Raw genomic sequence first — 18,119 nt, 5'->3', positions numbered from 1 at the left:
ATGTCAACTTGGTTTATGCAAGTACAGAAAGACACACCAACTTCCCACCCGGGAAGTTGCATAATCAGTAGCTACCTGTAGGTGCTTGTCTCCTATAAATGATTAGAAAACTATCAGGTCTGTTTTTCAGTACCTTATCTCCTAAATCTCCCTGTAATTTTTGAAAACTCCTTTCTGTGGTTCTTCCAGAATGATCTCCCCATTCACTCAGTAGGGAAAATTGCTTGATAAATTCAGTAACTCCCAATGACCCGTTTTAGGCTACAAAATATTATCTGGGGCTTAGAAAAAGAAACCAGGTGAAAATACATCTCTATCCAAATTCTAAAAGTTTTCATCTGCCTAAGCGGAAAGAACGCCAACATCTAATTTCTAAGTCAGCTTTATCCCAAGAGCCTTTTTTCCTGCCATAAATACTTTGACCTTTCCACACCCATCTAGGAAGCTCAATAGCTACACATCTTCTCTGGGGCACATCTTCTAGAATCAACGTTCAGAGAACAGGCAAAGGGTGAAGGCTCATAAATTTAGATTAGCCTTTTAAAGTGGTTGCTGTCAGCCTTTCAGACAGAGATTACTCACCATTCTCTGGAGACTTTGGTGCTTCCTCCTGCTGCCTGCTGTGCAACATTTACTTTCTGTCATGATGGCAGAGACGGAAACGTGGGCTATGATCTGTGAGTGTCTCCTTGTGTTTCCAATGAAAATCCCATGTGTGGTTATCTGTAAAACCCACACAACCTGTGGAAGACAGTAGGGTTTTGGGAATCTCTGTTCTCATGTATTTAGAGCTAATTTTAAAAGTTTTTTTCTTCTGTTTAGCATTTCTGAATTTTCTGTTTACTGTTTATTCTTAATTGCTTGCATTTGTTAATCTGGGATAGAGAGGGAAACTAGAGTTTAAAAGTCTGGAAATTGGTAATATCCTCTTGGTCAAGCTCACAGATAAAAATCGCAGGGATGGAAATCTCCCGTGGCATTGTACACTTGGAAAAATACTGCAGCTCTGGAGGTAAATCCTGTTTCCTGTACAAAGGTGACAGAAGACAACGAGGGTAACAAAAACAACTGGAAGTCTTTGGTTGGCCATTAAAGGCTCATTAATCCCATCCAAGAGTTTAGACCAGTCATTCTCAAAGTGGTGTACAAATTAGGAACACTAGTTGATGGTAAGTAAGTTGAAGATAAGTAATAATCTGTATTTATTTTATTTCTTTAACTCTCTGTATATAGGGCTGAGGAAATAAGAGAATTTGGGGGATGGTAAATATCATGTTCTTATTTTCAAGATCATATAAGATATGAAAATTAGCATGTCAAGATGGTAGCTAGATTTATCATTTATACTTCATAATGTATATAAAAGTTGAGTCACTATGTTATACACCTGAAACTAATATATTGTATCTCAACTACACATCAATAAAAATATCAGCATGTCAACAGCATTAGCACAAAAGAGTAATTGGAGGCATTCTGTACTGGTGAAGAGAACACTACATTAGATGGGAAGCTGTTTATTTCCAATAACTCTAAATGTAGCACTTTCTTGTCAAAGCTGACTTTTCCTCCTACACCTTTTACATTTCTGGTTGCAAACCTCATTTCTGTATGAACCTGTGATTTCTGCAGACCAGACGCATCTGAAATGCAGTGCATTTCCCTGTGAGTTGTAGTTAGTTACGCTGCCTTTGGGGGCACTTGAATATACCAGAACACCCATCCAGTTCTTGGAGCCTGCCTTCCATCTTCCATCTTCTTTTTTTTTTTTTTTTTTTTTAATAATGATTTTTTATTATATTATGTTAGTCACCATACAGTACATCCCCGGTTTTCGATGTAAGGCTCGATGATTCATTAGTTGTGTATAACACCCAGTGCACCATGCAATATGTGCCCTCCTTACTACCCATCACCGGTCTATCCCATTCCCCCACCCCCCCTCCCCTCTGTAGCCCTCAGTTTGTTCCATCTTCCATCTTCTATGGGCACGAGGCTCAACAACTGGCAGCTCTGATCTCAAGGTAAGAGGCTTTTCTGAGATAGGATCGATCCTCCACTAAAAAAAAAAAAAAAAAGCAGTAAGCCACACTCCCTACACCCCATTCTGCTCTACTGGCTCCACATGACCACTGGCCCATGCCCAAAGTGGCCACTGTTCAGCAGCTGGTAGGAAGATGGTGCTTAATGGAGAGCAAAGGCATTGAAGGAAGTAAGAGTGGGAATGGCTCTGCAAAAAGTGGGTGCCACAGCCAGATCGTATCATCTCTTCTTCTGGCAAACACCTCACCATAAACACTGAGAGCACTTTGAAAATAGCATAGTTTTCTTGTAATCTGGAAGGAAAATTTGAAGAAACTACAGCTGATGGCAGAAAAACTCAGACTGTCTGCAACTTTACATATGGCGAATTGGTTCAACATCAGGAATGGAATGGGAAGGAAAGCACAATAACAAGAAAATTGGAAGATGGAAAATTCATGGTGGAATATGTCATGAACAATGTCACCTGTACGCAGGTCTGTGAACAAGTAGAGTAAAAATACCATCATCCTTTTGGACAGGAATTAGCTGTGAGGCTGAATGAGCTCAGTTCAGTGAGCAAATCTCCATTCTGCTTTTTTTTTTTCTTTACTATGTCCAATTCTTTTTATTACAAACATTTTACATGCAACTATTTCAAAGTGTTGATTTAATTAGGATCATCCCTTTGGTTAAGACATAAATGTGTTTATGTTAAAAAGAAAAGGAAAAAAACCTCTTAAAGTCTTATCATCCTTCAAAAGAGTCCATTCATTAGTACAATTAAAAGCAGTTCACCTAACTTTGATACTAAGGTTTGTGGAGGAGTTTTTCCCAGACTTGGTTTGGTCTTGGTCTACAGACTCAGAGCGTTAATGGCCTCCTCAAGTTGATGTGACCACTCAGTTCAACTCTGGCCCTGTGTTGAGGTGTGGATCTGTGTGCATGTGCGCATGACTGTGTGTGTGTGCACGCATATGGGTTTGCATACTTATGTGTGTGTGTTGTGTGTGCAGGTGTGTGTGCGCATGCACATCACTGGAAATAGTTAAAATGTCCAAAGCTGCCTCTCCATAAGCCAGGAATACTTCAAAGTGTGGCATCTTCTGGGGGGTGTTGCTGATTGCCTTTTGGTGTACACACAGACTTAAATCTGCAGGGAGGCTGTGTTTGCCTGTGGTTGTGGGCTTGAGCTCCTGAGCCGGACTGCCTGGAATCAAATACCTGCTCCATAACTGACTTGTGATATGACCTTGGGGAAATGGCTTAACCACTCACTTCCTCACTTCCTCCAGCTATAATAGGGTTACTGTGAGGACTAATTGAATGAATGAATAATTATAAAGTACTTGGAACAGTGTGCAGCACATAGTAAGTGCTCAAAAGTATAAGCTGACAGTATTATTTTTACTGAGAGATATCAGGAAGTTGATGTGGGCAGCTAGCCACTAAGACTTAAAGCTGAAACTGGACAAGTGTAACTAAGGGAAATGTCATATATTCCACTAGGCAGGCACCATCATGAGATGTGACCAGGTAATAAAAAATGACATCATTGATGGAATTTCCCTAGGGGCAAAGGAAAAAAGGAGGAAGAGATGAAGACTTTTTAAAAATTTGTTTTATTTTATTTTTTTAGAGAGAGTGTGTGTGGGGGATGGGGGTGCAGAGGGAGAGGGAGAATCTCAAGCAGACCCACTGCTGAGAGTGGAGCCAGAGGTAGGGCTTGATCCCAGGACCCTGAGATCATGACCTGAGCCAAAATCAAGAGTTGGACCCTTAACTGACTGAGCCACCCAGGCACCCTGAGATAAAGACTTTTTTTTTTTTAACAAGATGAAGCTGAGGGGTCCTTGGGTGGCTCAGTCAGTTAAGGGTCCAACTCTTGATTTTGGCTCAGGTCATGATTCCAGGGTCCTGGGATCAAGCCCCTCATCGGGCTTCCTGCTCAGCGGGGAGCCTATTTCCCTCTCTCTCTCCCTCTGCCCAGCCCCACTGCTTGTTCTTTCTCTCTCTCAAATAAATAAATAAAATCTTAAAGAAAACAAAAAACAAAAAAATGGGACACCTAGTTGGCTCAGCCAGTTAAGCGTCTGTCTTCAGCTCAGATCATGATCCCAGGGTGTTTGGATCAAGTCCCATATCAGGCTGTCTGCTCAGCAGGGAGTCTTCTTCTCCCCCTCTCTTTGTGCCTCCCCCTGATTGTGCTCTCTCGCACACTCTCTCTCTCATAAATAAATAAATAAATAAATAAATAAATAAATAAATAAAATCTTTAAGAACCAAACCAAACCAAAACAAAAAAGCAAAAAACAACCAAGATGAAGCTGAGGTGGGCTAGAGAACTTGCCTTCTCTCTGGTGGATGGAGTTTGTTATTTAAGGCTGTTTTATTTCAAGTGTCAGCTAGTGTAAATAAAACAGGCAGCTGAGTATAAGAATATGGAGATGACTTGTGGAACCCGAGGGCAGGAACCCAGGTGGGCCTCAGGAAGGACTGGAACAGGGAATATGAAAAGCTCTCCATTTCTTGCCTACTTCTATGCTTTTATTCAGGAGTCTCACACTGCAGAAGGACTTTCTCTGCTCCTCAGTTTCCTTGATGGATGGAAGATCCACCAGCAGCTCCCAAGTCCATGTGTTACTATTCTGCCATATGCCGACTTTCACTTTCTTACCTCAGGCTCAGGCACTCTTCAAGCGCCAAGGGAGTGGAAGTCATGTGATATCAACATGGCAGTGGGGAAGCAACCTCATGTCTTGGAGATGTGCTGGGTAGAAAGGGCCACCAAGCTATACACCTCCAGGGAGCATTGTTCACTTGGTCTACAGTGGCAGCCTCAATTGGAATACCCTCTTCTTTATTTGGTATTAATAAATCAATATACCACAACTATTATCAAATGAACTATGTCATGTCCACATTTTGAGGTAATACCATTGATTAAGCAGGTCAGTTCTGTAGAAGATAACTTCATTGTCATGCTAGTATGTCTTTGCCTTTTCATCAATTTCCTAGAAACATATCTTTTTAAAAAATGTAGCAGATACATTTTTCAGCTGTAGAAGTTATCTGATTTCTAACACTGGACTTCTGTGGGTGTGTCCACCTTGCCTGTGACACGAGGTGGAGTAAATTTAGGCACTCACTTCTTGTCCAGTGGCCTTGCTGTGTCTTAGAATTTACAACTTCCTCTTCATCCTACCTGATATTACAGTTTTCTCAGCTTATTGCCACTTGGGGACTTCAGTCTTCAATTGAATGAGATTTCTGGCGGCATGGCTCTGTAAATCATGGTCACTATGGCAACAGGAGGACTATTTTTTCTGGGTGATTGCTGCTTCTATAAACAGACAAGATCATATATGGTCTACCACAATTTTGGAATATGTATTACAAGGAAAAAGTAAGATACTTTAAAAAACATGTTTTCATTACCTCCCCTTCAGGTGGGGATCATGTGATGCAGGCAGGCAGTCTGCTTGAGTAAATTATGATAACATCTGCATTCCTTCCCTACATCTAGCATGTCTCTTACTAAATGTGCTAAGAATATATGGGTTGTAATTATAAAAATTTAATGCTCAGATTGAACATTTTATTTTCTTTCTAGGATGATAGAAGAAAAACTTAACAGCATTTAAAGATCACCAATCGAGGGGTGCTTGGGCGGCTCAATCCGTTAAGCTTCTGCCTTCTGCTCAGGTCACGATCCCAGGGTCCTGGAATCCAGCCCCACATTGGGCTCCCTGCTCAGCAGGGAGCCTGCTTCTCCCTCTACCTCTGCTTGTGCTCTCTCTCTCTCAAATAAATAAATAAATAAATAAATAAATAAATAAATGTCTTAAAAAAAAGATCACCAATGGATCCACAAGGATTTTGAAATTTTGTCTGTTCAGTGAGCTAGGAACCAGCAGCAAAGTGGTGGTTTGACTAACTTTCACCCTTTTTTTGGTATTCCTTTGTATTACCGTCCCTATCACACAGACGATCAGCACAGTGACTGGTGAACAATAAGTGTTTAACATATTTGTTGATTAATTGATTATTAACCAGCTTCTGTCAGTACTTTTTGTTATATTGCTTCTAAATCTCTACGGTCTTGCTCCTCGTTGGTGATCCACTGAGGACTCATCCAGATGAAGAAGAGACAGCCTCATCCAGATGAGGCCGAAGCAGCAAAAGGAGAGAAAGGATGTGAGGCTGGAGGGAAAGAGGGTCAACTTCTACCCAGCTGGGATACCATGTGCTTCCTCTGGGCTTCCATTTCAATGCCATGAGCATTGGGTAACATATCTCCTCTAAGAGCCTTTTCAAGTCTCACTTCCAGGAGTCTTTTTTTTTTTTTTAAGATTTTATTTATCTGAGAGAGAGAGAGCACAGAGGGAGAGGGAGAGGGAGAAAGACTCCCCACTAAGGAGAGAGCCTGATGTGGGGCTTGAGCCCAGGACCCTGAGGTCATGACCTGAGCAGAAGGCAGATGCTTAACCCACGGAGCCACCCAGGCACCCAAGGAGTCAAACATTTCTGCCAATAGTGAAGCCAGAGCATATTAGATATGCTTGTGCTTGTGATGAGTTATTTCTATGGGCCTATTTTAGCTTCTTTCCTGACTCTTTTATGTCTGAAATGTTGTTTTTCTTTCTCTTTTTTGCTTCCCCTTTTGATTTATATTATCTTATTCCTCGTTTTAGGTTATCTTAAATCCTTTCTGGGACAAGGCAAGAAATAATTTAAAAATTCTATACAAGTGATCACAGCTGAATGATCACCTAATCTCTCTGTACTCAAACATCCTCTTATCCCTTCTGTTTCTGAATCTTATTTTATTTGGATAATCACATGCTATTGCTGCTATGGATATTAATAGCCCTGAAAGACGGATGTATGGTTTTATGAATGCTCTTTTCTGAGTGTCTTGGAGGGAAAAAAAAGATATTTTATTTAAGAAAAAGCTCATTTCAAAGTATTTGTTCTTTGAGGTATATGTTATTTTAAAATACTTTGCTCTAAACATAAAATTTCTTTAGTTTCATCAACATACAGAAACTGCTGTGCATTCCCTTTCTTTCTTTCTTTCTTTCTTTCTTTCTTTCTTTCTTTCTTTCTTTCTTTCTTTCTTCTTTCTTTTTATTTGTAAGTTTTAGAAGTTTTTATTTGCAAAGCAGTTGCTAGAGTAATTAGAATGCAGTGAACACATTTGATGGTCTAAGTGGTTTTGGAATGATTTTTTCCCCCCATGAGCCTTTTATTTTTTTTTTTTAAAGATTTTATTTATTCATTCGACAGAGATAGAGACAGCCAGCGAGAGAGGGAACACAAGCAGGGGGAGTGGGAGAGGAAGAAGCAGGCTCACAGCGGAAGAGCCTGATGTGGGGCTTGATCCCAGATCACCGGGATCACGCCCTGAGCTGAAGGCAGACGCTCAACCGCTGTGCCACCCAGGCGCCCCTCCCATGAGCCTTTTAAAGTGTAAACTTCAAGTAACACTGATACTGAGTGTCAGCCAATGTAACTGATGGGCTCTAACATTTTTACTGCTGTCAGGAAGCTGTTAGCTTAGTTGGAGGGAGAGCATTTTCTGGATGAAGTTAACTGGGCAGTTAGCAGTCTTTCAGCAGTGAAAATAAATTGTAATCCACAGCTAACTGGTTTTGGCTCTGAACTACCTCTTTGGCTCAATTCCCTAGGCCAAAAAATATGAACATCGCCCTTGACAAGGGAGAAAGAGCAGCTAACTGAGGGAGCGGGGAGGAGGATGGGGTACAGATGAACTCCTTGAGAGTTTGGCTCTCAAGTAAACCAGAAATTAGAAAAGACTTTTTTTTTGGAGGAGTGATTTTGTGAGTTACCATCACATGTTTGAGAAAAATAAAATAATATACTGATCCTTTGGAAGGAAAGAAAATCTCTTGGAGAAATAAATAACAACTCTCAGTTATTTACCTGAGTTGAGGGTCTCCAACCATAGCCAACCATAAAGCTGGAGCACCTTCAGATATTGGCTTTCAGGGCCTGGGGTATGGTGAGTGAGGCACTTGCCTAGAGAGCAAAACTTAAGGAGAGTGCCAAAAAATGCTCTCATCAAGAGAAATTCTGTTTTAATGCAGTATTTTAAAAAATTAAAATCAATGCAAAGAAACAGGACAGTGGGTATTCCAGTGGTGATATATATGGTTGGATAAATCATTGGGGCTGCTGCAATGGGCTGGCAGCTCATCGATGCTTGGAACCTTGACTTGAGCCTGCAGAAGGGTGGGAAGAAACTCCTCATATGACTGAGGTTAATTTCTTTTGCCTATTTGGTGGGGATGAGGACTCAAAATAGAAATTAAATGCATTTACTGAAAAATAAATTTGTGTAATGTTTCTCATGCACTGTAGTTTGTGAACTAAGTTTCATACTCATTAGGTTGTACAATCATATTTTGCCAATATAGAGTTTAACATAATTATCTCTGAATATGTGTTTTAGTTCTCATGCACTGCCGTTTCTTCTTGCAGTACCTGCCTAATCAGTGATTAAATGAATGCTTCTATGTAAGGTGGTGATTTAGCCTATTTTACATAGTATAAGAGCCAGAAAGCCTCTGGCTTACATTTTTTAGAATTAAATAATTTCTAATATTAATATATTACTTTATGTGTGTGGATACAGTAATAATAATGAAGATAATAATAGTATCTGCTATAATTTTTTCAGTGAGACAAATTGCTATGGACTGAGTGTTTGTATCCACTCCTCCCCACCCCTAAATTCATATGTTGGAGCTCTAGTGTGATGGTATTTGGAAGCAGAGAATTTAGGAGGTGACGGGGTCATGAGGGTGGAGGCCCAGAGGCTTTAGAAGGTGATGGGGTCATGAGGGTGCAGCCACCATAATGGGGTTCACGTCCTTAGAAGTAGAGGAAGAGAGCTGGCCCTTTCTCTCTCTCTCGGTCATGTGAGGGCACAGACAGAAGGCGCCCATGTACAAGCCAGGAAATGGGCTCTCCCCAGACACTGGATCTGCTAGTGCCTTGATCTTGGATTTCCTAGTTTCCAGAACTGTGGGAAATAAACAAAGTGTTGTTCAAGCCACCCAGTCAATGCTGTTCTGTTATAGCAGAAAATTATAAGTTCTCCACATCTCCATATGATAACATATTAGTATTATCAAAATGGGCTCCAAGGTTTATCAATATTGTGTCCTTCAGTAAGCTTGTTAACATCTGGAGAAAACTTGAACTCCAGGGGAAGTGGATGCATCTTTGGAAACACTGCAGCAACTGGGCAAAGGTGGAGGTAGTGTCAGTATGTTTGAAAATAGGTGATGGAAGGGAGGCAAGGGGTAATTTAGGCTGGGAAGTAATAAATGTGATTAGGAAGACTTTGTTAGAACTGCCCAATCAGGCTAAGGTAAACACCCTGGGATGTGGCCAGGGTTCTGGAAGGTGTCAACAGATGCAAAAATAAGGCATGCTGCTCACACTCGCTATTTTTTTTTTTTTGATGCTTGCACAGGGGTCCTGCCGACCACATTTCCGCAGTTTAGGGACGGAGACTCCCAGGGATCTCATCAGTCCCCAGATTCCATGGTCTGCAGGTTCATGAGGAGTTTAAAGCCCACAGTTACGGGCGGCAGTTTAAAGCAGCGACTCAGTGGAACCTGAAATTTTGTATGTCATTGCAGAAGGAGGTAAGATTACCTAACCCGCCTAGTGGGAATGTGGGAAGCATTAATGAGATGAGTTCTTTGGAAGAAAGATTGCTATAGAAATATAGATCAGGGCTGGGATAATTATTCTTTCTCTAAATTGCCTCAGTGGTTAAACAGTGACGAGTAGTTCAGTGTGACACTATGACTTTGTCTACAGCAATTTCCCAAGCCACCTTCAGGATTTTTGCTGTAACTGGATACTGCGTATGCTATTTACCAAATACCGTTAAATTTGGCCCAACTTATTTTTAATGCTTTCATCATGGAAAATTTAAAAATACATATAGAAGTAGAAAAAATAGTGTAATGAACTTTTATATATTCAGAACCAAGCATCAACAACTAATAACTCATGATCAATCCTGTTTCTTCCACATCCTTGTCCACTTCTACCCTCACACCCCTCCTACCTCTGTGAATCCCAGACATCGAATCATTTCATTCATAAACAATTAAGGGCATATCTTCAAAAGAAGACTCCATTAAAAAAATTTGTAGTCATAATAACATTATCACAGTTAAAAATTAACAGCAATTTCATAATATTCTATAATATCAAATACCTAATGAGTATTCAAATACTCATAAATTGGATTCATAAATTGGATTCTACAGACTGAATTGAAATCTTGGCAAGTCTATATGTTGCAATTGATTGATATGTCTTACAAATTTCTTTATTCTATAGGCTCCCACTTACTTTCTTTTTCCCCTCACATTTTATTTGTTGCTAATACCTCATTATTTGTGCTGTAGAGATTCCCCCAGTTTGCATTTTGCTGATTGCATCCCCAAGGAAAGATACTTTTCAGTCCCCTGTATTACAATTACTCAGCTATTTCCAACCAAGAATCCTTTCTAGGTGGTGTTATGTGCTTTCATCAGGCAGAACAATGTATTTTTACTATTATCATTATGAATTTATGGATTTAAAGATTTTTGATATGTTTCAATCCATGGCAATCATCATCATCATCATCATCATCAAGGTTCAATTGGCCTCATCTTTGGCCAGTTGGAGTCACATCTGAGTCCTTTTAACATGATCCCAATTGTCCTTCATAGGTTTCTTTCCTTCTGGTGGGAAAATATTCTAGCTTTACCATGTATATATTTATATTTATGTGTATATATACATATGTATACATAATGTATAAATACACAGACACAAAACACACACATGTATTTACCATGTATGCATATTATCATGTTCCACTTATTTAAGGAACCTTGTTTCCTGAGTGTGGGAAATGGTATTTGGAAAGCATTCTCTGCTGTAGACTTGCTCATTGTTTCTATGCCTTCTTATTGAGCATAATGTAAAATATAAAATCTTTCTTGAGCTTGTACTGATATTTCCAACTCAAATTTAGAACTACAAGTTTTTATTGAACCTCATTGATCTTGTGTCTATTTCTCTTCTCACATGCCCAAAATATCAATTCCCAATGATATTAATGCAATAACTCATTTCCTTATCCTCCCAATACACAAAGAACTGTCTCAGAAAAATAATAACTCAATATGATTGTTGAAAACAGTTGAAGATTTTGTTTGGCTGATCTTTTAATCTTCAGGTTATATCCCTCTAAGAAGATGCAGTCCAACTGCTGGTTGGACAGTCTCCTGAAATAATATCTCTATGGGTGATTATGTATAACTTACTCGTTATACAATTAGATTCACTTATTTCATTTCCCCCAAGGTTTTAGAAATTATCTTTTCACTTCAATATTTAAAAAAACTTGATGGATGAAATAGGTGAAGGGGATAAGACTACACTTACCATTATGAGCACTGAGTAATGATGTATAGAAAGAATTGTAGAATCACCTGAAACTAATATAACATTGTATGTTAACCATACCAGAATTAAAAAAAAAACTTACTAAAAAAAGAAATAATTTTAGACTCACAGGAATTTATTAATATAGTACAGAGAGACTGCAGGTACCCTTCACCAAATTTCCTCCAATGGTTTCATTTTACATAATCATGGCACAATATCAAAACCAGGAATATGACATTGGTAAAACGTATCTGTACAGTTTTATGTTATTTTATTATATGGGCAGATTTGTTTAACCACGATCATGATCAAGATACAGAACTATTCTATCCGCAGTGATCTCCCTCGTACTAATTCTTATAATTATACTACCTCCTCCTCCCACAATATTTATCCCTGACAATCACTAATCTGTTTTCCATCTCTGTAAAATTTTTATTTTGGGAAAGTTGTATAAGTGGAATTATACCTTATATGACCTTGTGGATTTGCTTTTGTTTTTGTTTGTTGTTTCAACAGCATATTGTTCTTGCAATACCTCCAAGTTGTGTGTATCAATAGTTGGTTTCATCTTATTGCTGGGTGCTGTTCTGTGGTATGGATATTCCAGTTTGTTTTGCCATTCATCTACTGAGTGCCATTTTGGTTATTTTCAATTTTGAGTCACTAAAAATAAAACCACTGTAAACTATGTACAGGTTTTGGTGTGGACGAAAGTTTTTGTTTTTCCTCTGGAATAAATATCCAAACGAGCAACTGCTGTGTTGTATGGTAAGTGTATGTTTGTTTTTTTAAGAAATTTGAAATAGATTTCCAGAGTGTGTGTACCATTTTACATTCCTCCCAGTAATGTTTGAGAAATCCAATTTCTCTGCATGTCACCTGCATTTGGTATTGCTAGCACTTTTTATTTAATTGTTCTAAGTGTGCAGTAGATATTTCATTATAGTCTTAATTTTCTTTTTTTTTATAGTCTTAATTTTCATTTCCCTAATGGCGAGTGATGTTGAACATCTTGTTATGTTCTATTTGTCATTTCTATGCCATTTTTGGTGAGGCATCTTATTATGACTTTTGCCCATTTTCTAATTGGATTGTAGTTTTACGGTAGGTGTTGGAGGGGTCTCAATATCAGTCCTTTGTCAGCTATGTGCTTTTAAAGATTTTTTCCCAGTGTCTACCTTGCCCTTTCATCTCTTAACAGAATCTTTCATACAGCAAATGTTCTCCGTTTTAAGTCCAATTTATCATGTTTTTATTTTAGGAATCATGCTTTTGATGTTATGTCAAAAAACTCTTAACAAAGCCCTAGGTCCTAAAGATTTTCTCCTGTATTGTTATCTAAAATTTTATAGTCTTAAATTTAAATATATGATCAATTTTGAGTTAATTTTATGTAAGTTGTGAAGTGTAGTTTGAGGGGTTTTTTTCTTAAGATTTTATTTATTTGTTTGAGAGAAAGAGAGAGTGAGCAAGAGAGAGAACACAAGCAGAGGGAGCGGCAGAGGCAGAGGGAGAAGCAGACTCGCCACTGAGCAGGGAGCCTGAGGCAGGGCTTGATCCCAGGATCCTGGGATCATGACCTGAGCTGAAGGCAGACGCCTAACTGACTGAGCCACCCAGGCACCCCAAGGGTTTTTTTTGTTGTTGTTTTGGCCTGTGGATGTCTGACTGCTCTAGCTTCACTTGTCAAAAAGATGTTTCTTCTTTCACTGAATTGCTTTTACACCTTTGTCAAAAATCAGTTGACCGTACTTATGTGGCTTTATTTCTGGGGTTTTTATTCTGTTCTACCCATCTTTATGTCTACCTCTCAGCCAATACCACACTGTTTGATTGCTGTGGTTCTACAAGTCTTGAAATAGACAGGAGGGATTTCTCCCACTTTGTTTTTCAATTTTTAGAATTGTTGAAACTAAAATAGTTCAGTTGCCCTCCCATATATATTTTAGAATTATTTTGTCTACATCTCCATAAACGCCTTCCTGGTCTTCTGATAGAAAGTGTTAAACTAGTGTATCAATTTGGGGAGAGTTGACATCTTTACTTTGTTGAGTCTTTCAATTAATCAACATGGTATGCCTCTCCATTTATTTAGATATTCTTTTTCACTAGTTTTCAGCATAAAAGTTCTACACATGATTTATTAGATTTCATTTTTGAGTTACTGTAAATGGTACTGTGCTTTGTTTAAAAAATTATGTTATGTTAGTCACCATACAGTACATCATTAGTTTTTGATGTAGTGTTCCATGATTCATTGTTTGGGTATAACACCCAGGGCTCCATGCAATACATGCCTTCCTTAATACCCATCACCAGGTTAACTCATCCCCCCACCCCTCCTCTCTAAAACCCTCAGTTTGTTTCCTAGAGTCCATAGTCTCTCATGGTTCATCTCCCCCTCTGTTGTCTCCCCACCCTTCATTTTTCTCTTCGTTCTCCTAATGTTCTCCCTGTTATTCCTTATGTTTCACAAATAGGTGAAACCATATGATAATTGTCTTTCTCTGCTTGACTTATTTCACTTAGCATAATCTCCTCCAGTTCCATCCATGTTGATGCAAATGTTGGGTAATCATCCTTTCTGATGGCTGAGTAATATTCCATTGTGTATATAGACCACATCTTCTTTATCCATTCATCTATTGAAGGGCATCTTGGCTCCTTCCACAGTTTGGCTATTGTGGACTTTGCTGCTATGAACATTGGGGTGCATATGGCCCTTCTTTTCACTACATCTGTATCTTTGGGGTAAACACCCAGTAGTGCAATTGCTGGATCATAGGGTAGCTCTATTTTTAACTTTTTGAGGAACCTCCACACTGTTTTCCAAAGTGGCTGTACCAACTTGCATTCCCACCAACAGTGTAAGAGGGTTCCCCTTTCCAGATCCTTGCCAACATTTGTTGTTTCTTGCCTTGTCAATTTTTGCCATTCTAACTGGTGTAAGGTAGTATCTCAATGTGGTTTTGATTTGAATTTCCCTGATGGCTAAGGATGTTGAACATTTTTTCATGTGTCTTTTGGCCATTCGTATGTCTTCATTGGAAAAGTGTCTGTTCATATCTTCTATCTGTTTTTTTATTTGGTTATTTGTTTTTTGGTGTTGAGTTTGAGAAGTTCTTTATAGATCTTGGGTACCAGCCCTTTATCTGTAGTGTCATTTGCAAATACCTTCTCCCATTCTGTGGGCTGCCTCTTTGTTTTGTTGACTGTTTCCTTTGCTGTGTAGAAGCTTTTTATCTTGACAAAGTCCCACAAGTTCATTTTTGCTTTTGTTTCCCTTGCCTTTGGAGACATGCCATGAAAGAAGTTGCTGTGGCTGTGCTTTTAATTCCAGTTTCCATGTGTTCATTGGTGGTGTAAAGAAATACAGTTCTTTCTATATATTGATCTTGTGTCCTATGACCTTGCTGAACTTACTTAGCTCTTTGTGTGGGTTTTCTTTTCCTTCCTTCCTTCCTTCCTTCCTTCCTTCCTTCCTTCCTTCCTTCCTTCCTTCCTTTTGATTCCTTGGTATTATCTGTGTAAAACCATTATGTTGTCTGCAAATAGGGACAATTTATTTCTCCTTTTTCAAACTATGTGTCTTTTATTTCCCTTTCTTGCCTTACTGTTCTGGCTAGAACTTTCACTACATAGAGCAACAATAGTTGCAGTGGACATCCTAGCCTTGTTTCTGATCTTACGGGGAAATCATTTATGCTGTTTCAGTTTCTATCAGCTTATTCAATCTTTTTTTTATAATAATATTTTTTATTATATTGTGTTAGTCACCATACAGTACATCCCTGGTTTCTGATGTAAAGTTCAATGATTCATTAGTTGCATATAACACCCACTGCACCATGCAATACGTGCCCTCCTTACTACCCATCACCAGCATTCTATGGACTCTGAGAAACAAACTGAGGGCTTCAGAGGGGAGGGGTTGGGGGAATGGGACAGCTTATTCAAGCTTACGTTTTTTGCCAAGTTGGGAAATTTCAGCCATTATTTCTTTGAGTAGCTTTTCAGCCCTAACTTCTTTTTCCTCCCCTCTGACACTCTCATGATAGAGATTTTCCCTTTTTATTTTAAATTCCACTATAATTAACATACAGTATTACATTAGTTTCAGGTGTACAATATAATGATTCAACAATACTATACATTACTCAGTGCTCTTCACGATAAGTGTACTCTTTAATCCCCATTACCTTTTCACCCATCCCCCACCCACCTACCCTCTGGTAAAATAACCATCAGTTTGTTCTCTATATTTAACAAAATGTTAGATTTTTGTTATAGTTTCATCAGTCTTTCAAGTTCTGATCATGTTTTCTGTTTGTAATCCTATTTCTTTCTGTTGTTGAGACTGGTTAATTGCTGTCGTCTGTCTTCCAGGTCACTAATTCTCTCCTCTGTCATCTCTATTCTCCTGGTGAGTCTACCTGTTGCATGTTTTATTTGGTCATTTTAATTTTAATCTAGACATTTTTAGTTTTAAAATGTCCATTTGATTCTTCTTTATATGTTTTATTTCTTTGCTGGGAGTTATTATTATTTTAATTTGTTTTAAGTGTTTTCATAGTTGCATGTTGAAGCATTTTTATGGTGACTGCTTTAAAATCCCTGTCAGATAATTTTAATGTGTGCACGATCTTCTTGTTGGCCTCTTTTGTCTTTTCTTAGTGTAAGAAATCACTGGTTTTTGATACGACGAATGATTTTCAATTGAAACTTGGAAATATTGGGTCTTATGTTGTAAGATTCTGATCTTATTTAAATCTTGTATTTTAGGAGGTCTCCTCTGACCCTGATCCATGGTTAAAGGGGACCTCCTTGTTATTGCCAAATGGGGGCAGAAGTCCAGGTTCTCTATTCAGACCCTGTTGATACTTGGGGAGAAGGGCTCCCCATTATTGTTGGGTGGTGGTAGATATTCAGGTCTAGACCTCCTTTTAGATCACTATATCTGAGAGGAGGAGGGGAACCTTATTTCTTCTCCCCATGTAGCAGCTGCTGTCACTGGGGTGAAGGGGTGTTCATTAATGCCGAGCAGTTGATGTAACTCTTGACTTTACACTAGGCCTCCTCTGAAATCACCCCAGCCTGGAGGGGGTGGGAAACCTCATTACCACTGGTGTGGGTGGAAGTCCAGGCTCCCCACATCGACAGAGGATGGGGAGGGAAGCAGAGATGGAAGTCCCAGCTCTCCACTCCCAGTGTCCTTTTCTGACACCACCCTGGAGGAGGGAAGAGATGGGGCACTCCATTCTGGGCCTGGGTCTCCACTCAGCCTTTGCTGGTGGGGGCAGGTGGGTCTGTAGTTTTCTGTGTTTGGCCAGGGTAAGGTGGTTATTGTCCAAACATTTTCTTCTTTGTTAGTCTTATCCTTTGAGTTGAGAAACCAAGTTTTTTGGAGGATGTTTTTGTCCATATCCATTGGCAGTTCCAAGAAGCCAGATTCTCCAGTATTCACTTCGGGTATTGGAGGCATAAAAGAAAACTCCTATGTAATTCCTCAGGTCTTGAGGTCTCTTGCTAGTCTGTTTGTTTCTATCTTTCAGAGTCTTTGTGTGCTTCTTTTATATATAATGTCGGGGTTTTCAGTTGCATTTAGCAGGAGAAGTAAGGAAAAGTGTGTTTGCTGAATTTTCTTGGAAGCAGAACTTGCTAATTTTGTTATATGATTGCATAAAACATTTATATATTTCTGAAGTCAAATCTTCAAAATAAATTATGTTCAATTAAGTTTAGCCTTTATCCTTAATTCTTCCATCCTCATGCCTCCTTCCCCTTTAGATAATAGTTTTTTTTTTAGTTTCTGGTTTATATTTTCATTTTTAATATAAGTAAATTTATATTATAATATATGACAAATATGTAATATATAAACATAAATTTATAAATAAATATAAGCATATATTTATTGGGGTTGGATTTATGTATATATGACATATAAATAAATAAATAAATAAAAATTTTTTAAAGAAAATTACATCCTATCCTATACACTTTTCTTCAACTTACTTTTTCTCATTTAATATACCCTAGGGTAAATTTATGGTAGTATATAGAGCTATTTTTCATTCCTTTTACAGCTGCATAGTATTCCTTTGTGTGGATGTGTCTATTTTATCCAACTAGTCTCCTATTGCTAGACTTTTGTGTTATTTGTTGTCTTTTGTTACTCTGACACTTTTCCAACCTCAATAAATTTATTTAAAAAGCAAATTATATCACTATCATAAAATGGAAAACAAGTGACTCTTACTATGTGTAAAAAGTTAATAAAAAAATGGATAGAATAAAACCAGAACACTTTAATTAAATTCCCTCCTGTTACTCTTACTTGTTCATACTTTTACATATAGCATGATCTTTCTTCATTAAAAAGAGAAATCAACAAGTGATTGTGTTAAAAATGAATGGTGACTTTCTCTGTGGTGTGATCACAGGAATGCAAAGATCAATAAAATGGACTAACTCTTGCAGTATGTGATTTCCAGTTTCTAATGCCTTGCCTTTGATCTTTCTTCCATCAACATCCAAATGTGAAGTGTGGGGGGAATAGGTGAAGGGGGTTCAAAGCTAAAAATAAATAAATAAATAAATAATAG

The 18,119-nt window shown here is 38.4% G+C and overlaps 1 pseudogene; it reads left to right on the top strand.

The window, feature by feature from the left end:
- Positions 1 to 2,139: 2,139 nt before the first annotated feature.
- On the top strand, positions 2,140 to 2,540 carry LOC113268134 (fatty acid-binding protein 5-like; annotated as a pseudogene).
- The last annotated feature ends 15,579 nt before the right edge of the window (positions 2,541 to 18,119 follow it).

Source organism: Ursus arctos, unplaced genomic scaffold (genome assembly GCF_023065955.2).
Source record: "Ursus arctos isolate Adak ecotype North America unplaced genomic scaffold, UrsArc2.0 scaffold_6, whole genome shotgun sequence".
Lineage (NCBI taxonomy): Eukaryota > Metazoa > Chordata > Mammalia > Carnivora > Ursidae > Ursus > Ursus arctos.
Note: the sequence above shows the minus strand (reverse complement) of the source record. Positions and strands in the feature narration are given on the sequence as shown.